Below are 7,636 nucleotides of genomic sequence, written 5' to 3' on the forward strand. Positions count from 1 at the left end.
ACTGAATGTAGCCCCTTTACAAATCTTGGATATGTGTAGCATGATACCAAAAACTCCAGTGATTTATGCACCCTCATTGTGCAGTCATTTTTAAAATAGTTTTTAAATTGAATACAAACATTTTATCCATATGATGGACGTACACATATTATGGCTATCATCTTTTTTGCTAAAGGCTTGTGGCTGAGAAAAATCACAGAAAGCTTTGGTAACTAGAAACATGCTTAATAAATGCAAGGTATTTTAATTTAAGGATGTATTTTAATTTAAGGATGTTTATAGAGGCAGTCTGTATTTATATAGATACAGCTTTCAAATATCTGGTTTTGTTATAAAATAATAGAAAATTCTCTTACATAAAAAGGCAGTTACCTGCAAGAAGAGGTTTCTGTTAACCTACATAGAAAACAGAAGGTCTAAGGCCATACTTCTGTGATAGATCATCAGCTTCAGTACAGTGCTCCTTGTCTGCTCTCATGTCACCCTGTAGTGGGAGAAGAAAGGCAGTGATATTTTCTTGACCTACTCAAAGGGTGTGTTGAGATGGTGTGTATTGGTGAGCAGGTCCCTGGAGGACTGTATGAAAGTGTCCCAACAGAAGTACATTGTTTGATGGAAATGGAAAGTTACTGTAAGAGCATTTGTAGAAGCCTTCATGTCCCATATGCCAAGGAATAATCTGCTGTAAATTAAAAGAAAAGTGTGTTCATTGCCTGGAAATTTATGAACCATTAAAAATTAAAGTTGACCAGCCACTTTCATTTTGTTCCTTATTTTGGCTACCTCTAAACTCAAGAACCCCTAATCTTTCTTTTAATACTGCAACTCATTGGCCTGTGAAATATATAGACTGAATTTTCTGTGAATGTCAGCGGCATATTTTTTCTTGAACCATGAGTACACATAAACATTTCAGTGCCGTGGCTTGAGTTAGCAGTTAGAAGTATGGTTTGAGAAAACCTCTTAAAATACTTAAATACAATAATGAAATAGCTTCTAGAGATCTTTTGAAATGACTTTTCACTTGTGTTTTGATGAAGCTCAGCTAAAAGTTAGGACTCCTGCATAGCCCAATGCCTTTGTTCTGTGTAGATGAGAGTGCAAAAAGATGCAAAGTTTGTTCCCAGGGGCTGAAATCCTTAGAAGTCTTAATGGCCCATATAAGCCCTCTAAAAATGGCTTGAAATGGGTTTGAATAGCACATATGTCTCTTTCTGGCTGATGGGAAAGTAGTACACATCACTGAAAATTAAATTCAACTATGCAGTTTTGAAGGATTATAAATACCAGCAGCAGAAACCCCATTCTAAGCCTGCAGATCTCATTTGCCTGTTTAAGGTTCCACTTTCCTTTTTTCCCATGGGTGCATTTTGCTCAGAAAAGGAATTGTGGGTAACTAGAAATACTGGCTTCAGAAGTTCAGATTTAAGACCTGAACCCATGCACACAGAGAGTCATACTATTATTTGACAGATAGTATTACAGATTAAATTTTGTGAATACTTGTACTTCCAAGAATGCTTGGTAAAAATTACATGTGTGTGAGTAACACTGAATGTCATATCAGGGGAAAACTTACATGCAATTTGCAGTGAAGCAAGGTCATACTAGTCAGTTAATCACTTCCCTCTAATCACTACTTTCATGGTCTGTACCATTTCAGATAACCTTTCAGTATTGTAACAGTCACGGTGCTGGACTGCAGTATGACTGTTCAGTGCACAGGAAACTGGTGCATAGAAAAACAGAGATGTGCGTACACATACACAAACAATTTCCCATTTAAAATCAATATTGGATCCCCTGTTATTAAATCTGAGTATCAAAATACACTCAAGGCACGTTTCAGTAATGCCAAGCAGCAAAATTGTTCACAGGGTGCAATGAAACCACTAGGAACATCACTAGTATTGATTAATGCAATATGAGTGAGGGCAGAAATTAAGCTGGGGATAGGGGTCTCCATTAAAAATGTTTATTGCTAAGTGCTCATGTATCACTTCAGTTCCTCTGCAGAGCTGAAAAAAAACCAAACCCATTATAACCTTCTTCAGGGAAAAAGAAAGACATTTAACTGACATATTCGTCAGAGAAATTTTGCTTTCTTTCTTTACTCCAATCTTATTTAGGGTGCTAAGAGTGCTAATAAAACCTGAGAGAAGTACCAGTTTGGGAAAACAGTTAACTACATGCTTAACACAAAGCAACACTTTTAGCAAAATATATGCTTTTTTAGTCAGCTCTGCTCTGGATTCAGTGGCCTGAATCTCAGATTGTGAAAATCAGATCTGTTACGATATTTGAAGCTGGATACATAAAAACCTGTGCTGCTCCACCACCAGTACTCTCCCTACCCAAATAAATTCATTAACTTACCCAGCAGCTCCACCAGGTTGTAATCAATTCAGGAAAACATCCTGTAATGAAAAACAGAGAAAGTATTGATACCATCCACTCACCCTGGCATTCTCCATGCTTGACAGCAACTTCAGTCTGATTGTCTGGCAGAGTTTTCAGAATTACCCACTTTGTCCTGCATTACACTGGGTATCTACAGCTGGTCCAAGATACCATCTCTTTCACCTGCTGTTCCAGGCTCATCCAAACTAAAAACTCAGATCTGAGCCCAAAATTTTGTGACAGTTAATTAGTAGAACTAAGATGGGACTCCACTTCATAAAAAGCAAAATACAGGCAAAATACCCATTGAGTTGTATCTGCTTTGTAACAAACCCTGCTATGTTTGCCTTTGCTTTTCTACCCCTGAGCCAGAGGGAGGGACAAGATCTGGAAAGAATGTTGGTGAACCTTTCTCAGAACCCAGTGAGATCTGGATTTGGTTCCTTATTCCCATAGAGACCTTTGAGTCTAAACACAGGGATTAGTTTCTCTTTAGTGATTTCTACTTCCCTTTTGTGTTAAGTTTTGTCTAAGGATTGTTCTAAATTGCATGGAATGGCTTGATGGGCCTGGGAAGAAGGGAATCGCATGTAGCTCAATCTATGGAATTACAATTTCTGAAGAGAAACTTCTGGATAATTATCAGATAATAGAGCTAGCAGGATACTATTGGCACAATACATATGTGAAGAATTTAAGACTATCCAGAAAAACCTCCCTGTGCCCTTGCACTGCTAAGCATTCATTGATGTAGTGGCACGGTCCCTACTTGTGTCTCACTGATTAAAAACTTCCATTGTGCTGCCACCAAAGGAAAACTGTACACAGTTCTATGTGAATTCCTGTCTCCACCTCTGAAAGGCATATCAAAATCTGCACCACTTTGACCTATACTCATCCATAACCCAAGAAAACAAGAGATCAGTTAAACCAGTACAGGGAAACTCAGAAACTTGCCAGTGCAACAGTTAATCTGCACACTGCTGATTACCTATCTTTATCCAACTCAGATGAAAGGTTTGCCATCTGGTAAGGGTCTTGGCTTACATACAGCAGATGTACTCAGTCCAAAGCCAGTAACATTAACTGCAGTTCCAGTAACATTAACTCACAGTTCTAACATGTGCACACACACAAATCAGGGTGCAATATTTTTTTTTAATTATTATTTTTCACATCCCTGAAAACAAAATAATCTCTTTACATGCCTTTATTTGTTACTGTGTTAACTGAGTCAGTACATAAGTACCAGGACACAGTCAGTTCACAGATACTGCCTGATGCTAATGCATGAGCCCCCAGAGCTTGCAGAAATATGGCAGAGGGAGGAACAGCTAAAAAGCTGGAAAAACAGCAAAGGAAGCAGAGTATGTGTGAGTGAGTGAAAGCAAGAGAAAAATCCACAGTTGGGCCAGAATTCTGCTTGCCAAAAACAAGCTAAGAGATCTATTTCCAAATGAAATGAGTCAAACCAGGGAAACAAAAATAATAATGCTGTGTGCAACTTAAAGCAGCAGCTGCTATCTGAGAGGAAACACGAGATGAGTTAGAAGACACAGAAGATTAGTCTTTTCTAGTCTTCAAATTATTATGTTTGTCAAGCTTTTGGCTCAAAAATGTTTGACCTAATCACATCTGTTTTAACAACTTAAATGAGAGGCCCAGCAGCTGTAGCTGGCAAAAGAATCTCCAAATCTGCAGACTCCATTTTCCAATATTTGGGCTCTTGTCTGAACTATCTAGGGATAACATAAACTCTGCACCCTAAAAGTACCTGCGCTGTGCATAACCACTTACAGACTGAGATGCTGCAGCCATCCTGCAAACAGGTCTGCTTCTAAATTCAGCTGTTCCTTGGCTTAGACTCTGGAAAAGGAAACCCATTACTCTGCTGAATGTAAATTTATTTCACATTCTTGCAAACAATCAACTAATGCCTCTTTATCTACACCCAGATACAAAGGCAAACAATGGGTGCTGAAGAGAAGTAAGTGCTGACGAGGTAGAGGACAGAATACAAAGTCTTGCAAGTAATGTGAAGCCAATCTGGCTGAGACTCCAGTGAAAAGAGAAAAGGTGCTTTGCAGAAGGTTAAAACAGCATACAGAGGATTTTTTTATTATTATTATACAAAAATATATATAACAAGTAAAAAACAAAAACCCTATTAATATGGTTACATGAAAATGAACTGGCTGGATGATCTAAGCTAGTTTTTTTTTTGTGCCCCTGTAACCTGCTGAGTTTTGTTTAGTGAGAATTTCCTGTCTGTCTAATTTTCATTGGCACATCAAGTTTCTTGCAGTGCCTGATTCTTTTTCAACATCTGCTGCTCAGTTTGACAGTATTAATTTTGGATTTCTCCCCAGATCAGATCAGTTGAATATTGTAGTGAATGCTGGCAAAAGATCGAAGTTATCTCTCTTTTCTCCTGTCCTTAATGAAAAAATGTTTTCTTGAGATTCATAATCATTGCTATTACTCTGATACTGAAAATCATAGAATAGAGAACTATTACATATACAAATAGAGATAGGTTTTTTTTCTCCCACCAAAATTCTCTCCACCTGTCTATATATTCAGTTTACTATTCATTGCTGCTGTATCCACAATCCTCTAAGCATACATGTTGAAAATATTCAATTTTCAAGCGTGTAAATGCCGAAACATTAATCTATAAGCACTACCAAAGTAGGGGGGTTTGGATGGGGCATAAACTTAACACTTGTCGTACATGTTATGATGGACTGCAAGTTTTGCATATCCAGAGTCACAGAACACTAAACCAGGAACATATATACCAGTATACTGTTTGCAGGGCTTTTGTTATAGTTATTGTCACAAGTGGGTGCTCTACCCCATTAACAGTATCTCAGACATGGTCCCTACACCAAAGAGCGTACAATCTGTGTCTAAGGAAAGAGTTGAGGTGGTGTCAGGCAGAGTGAAGGCAGATATTCAGGAAGTAGTATTTATCAGGATGATCAGTGACAGCATCATACACTAAGAACATGATTTTATCTTATCATACACTAAGAACATGATTTTATCTTATTATACACTAAGAACATGATTTTATCTTTGTATAGTTGATGGCAATTTAGGTATTTGAGCAGAACAATGAAGCAGCTCTGTGAAATGCTTTTGACCATGTAATGTGCATGAAAAGAACAGAAAGAAGCACACTGGGTAAGTAAAGAAGAAGGGGTGAACCACCACAAGCCAGCCTGTAAAAGGAAGCAAGAGGTGCTGGAAGTGAATGCAAACTGTTCTGGATGTGTTAGTAGAAGGAAGTTAGTCAAGTAGTTCTAAATAAAACAGAGTGCCTTCATTTATTTGGTGTAAATGAGATACAAGGGAATTCTTTGCTGCCCAAACTAAACTCCACTGCCTGCATTTGTCTTGTAAGGATACAGGTAAAGCAACAAGCTAGGAAAATAGTGTTGGCACCAACGTACTAGATGGATATGGACAGAGCAAAATCCATTTGCAATGCCTATAAAAAGGATACTTCAGGATGTAAGATGAACAGTCTCTGGATGAGCATTTTAGCTGTGTGTGTAGGATTATATCTAAGATTAAAACAAACAAACAAACAAAAATTCTCAGCCAACACCGCACGATTTAGATGTGACTGTGAAGAGAAAGCATTACAAGACAAGTATGATACTCCAACTGGCCTAAGTAATGAGCAGGATTGCAGTGCTGTCCCTAGTGATTGAAGAAGGATGTGACAGGGAGGCAGCTTGGAGAGAAAGATTAAAAGCTCTCTTTTAGTCCTCTTCAGTTCAAGCTGATGGCCAGACAACCACAAGGCAATGCTAAGAAGACAGAACAATTTTATTTTGAGCAGAATGAGACAGGTCTGGAATACAGAGATAAAGCTGTGAGTTCTCTATGGAGAGATGGCAAATTTAGATTAGGTTCAGAAGGGTGTCATCATTTAACCCCAGCCAGCAATTAAGCACCACCCAGCCACTCGCTCACTCCCACCAGGTGGGATGGGGAAGAGAATTGGAAGGGTAAAAATAAGAAAACTCGTGGGATGAGATAAAGACAGTTTAATAGGTAAAGAAAAAGCTGCACACACAAGCAAAGCAAAACAAGGAATTCATTCTCCACTTCCCATTGTCAGGCAGGTGTTCAGCTATCTACAGGGAAGCAGGGCTCCATCATGTGTAATGATTTCTTGGGAAGACAAATGCCATCACTCTGAAAATCCCCCTTCCTTCTTCCCAGCTTTATATACTGAGCATGATTTCATATGATGTAGAGTATTCCTTGGGTCAGTTGAGGTCAGCTGTCCCATCTGCAACCCCTCCCAGCTTCTTGTGCACACCCAGCCTGTGGGGCGGGGTGAGAAGCAGAGAAAGCCTTGACTGTGTAAGCACTGCTCAACAGTAACTAAAACTTCCCTGTTATCAACACTGTTCTCAGCACAAATCCAAAACATAGCCCAGTACCACCTACTATGAAGAAAATTAACTCCAGCCCAGCCAAAACCAACACAAACGATTAAATAGCTTATGCACAAACACGTTAGAAATATCTGCAAGTGATAAGGAGAGGCTCTTTACATGTAAGTATACCATGGATAAATGCAGACACAATTAATTTACCTCCCTCCCCTCAAATCTAGGACCTACATAATTGCATATGCATTTTACATCTTTATGCCCTTATTCAAAGCATTGTTGATGCTGCCACATTTTATAAACAGGAAACAAAATATAGCTGCAGCTTGAGGTAGGTATCTGGTATCCTGGTGTGAGGTTCTTAAAATAAATCAAGCTGATCTGAAATATTATCTCTTCACAGACTAGAAAACCCTGATTAGCATAGAGGCTGATCTTTGCTCTCACTTGTGATCAAACAAATAATAGATATCCATCAAGCTGTTCTTCCTCCAGGTACTGAAAAAGAATTATTTTGGTTTCTAAATACATGGGAGGTGTTCAGAAAGTGTTAGTCAGAGAGATCTGACAACTATCGGCTGGTTGTGGGAAATTTACTGCCTGCATTTCGGTATTAGCAAGATCTGTCATTTAGCTTTGTAGAAACCTATACGCTTTCATGAGGCACTTGAATTTTATAGTCATTCCATTTAAAAATCAGCTGTCCTCACTATTTCAGTTCTAGATCTTTTGATCCTTATGCTTTTATGTACTGGACTGTTCAAAGTTAGAAGGGAGCTGCCAAGTGTACAAATGATATTTTAGCTTGATTAGCTCTGGCT

The 7,636-nt window shown here is 38.6% G+C and overlaps 1 long non-coding RNA gene across 1 annotated transcript in view; it reads right to left on the reverse strand.

The window, feature by feature from the left end:
- LOC130592758 (uncharacterized) overlaps positions 1 to 2,420 on the reverse strand; it is a 154,243-nt gene extending 151,823 nt beyond the window's left edge. The window contains exons 1-2 of the long non-coding RNA XR_008970649.1: positions 2,377 to 2,420; positions 373 to 484 (exon numbers count right to left, since the gene is read on the reverse strand). This is a non-coding gene — a long non-coding RNA (uncharacterized LOC130592758). The remainder of the gene's footprint in view (positions 1 to 372; positions 485 to 2,376) is intronic.
- Between the last annotated feature and the right edge of the window lie 5,216 nt (positions 2,421 to 7,636).

This window comes from Pezoporus wallicus, unplaced genomic scaffold, assembly GCF_028554395.1.
Source record: "Pezoporus wallicus isolate ANWC-B61680 ecotype Strahan unplaced genomic scaffold, APGP_CSIRO_Pwel_v1 contig_3952, whole genome shotgun sequence".
Taxonomy (NCBI): domain Eukaryota; kingdom Metazoa; phylum Chordata; class Aves; order Psittaciformes; family Psittacidae; genus Pezoporus; species Pezoporus wallicus.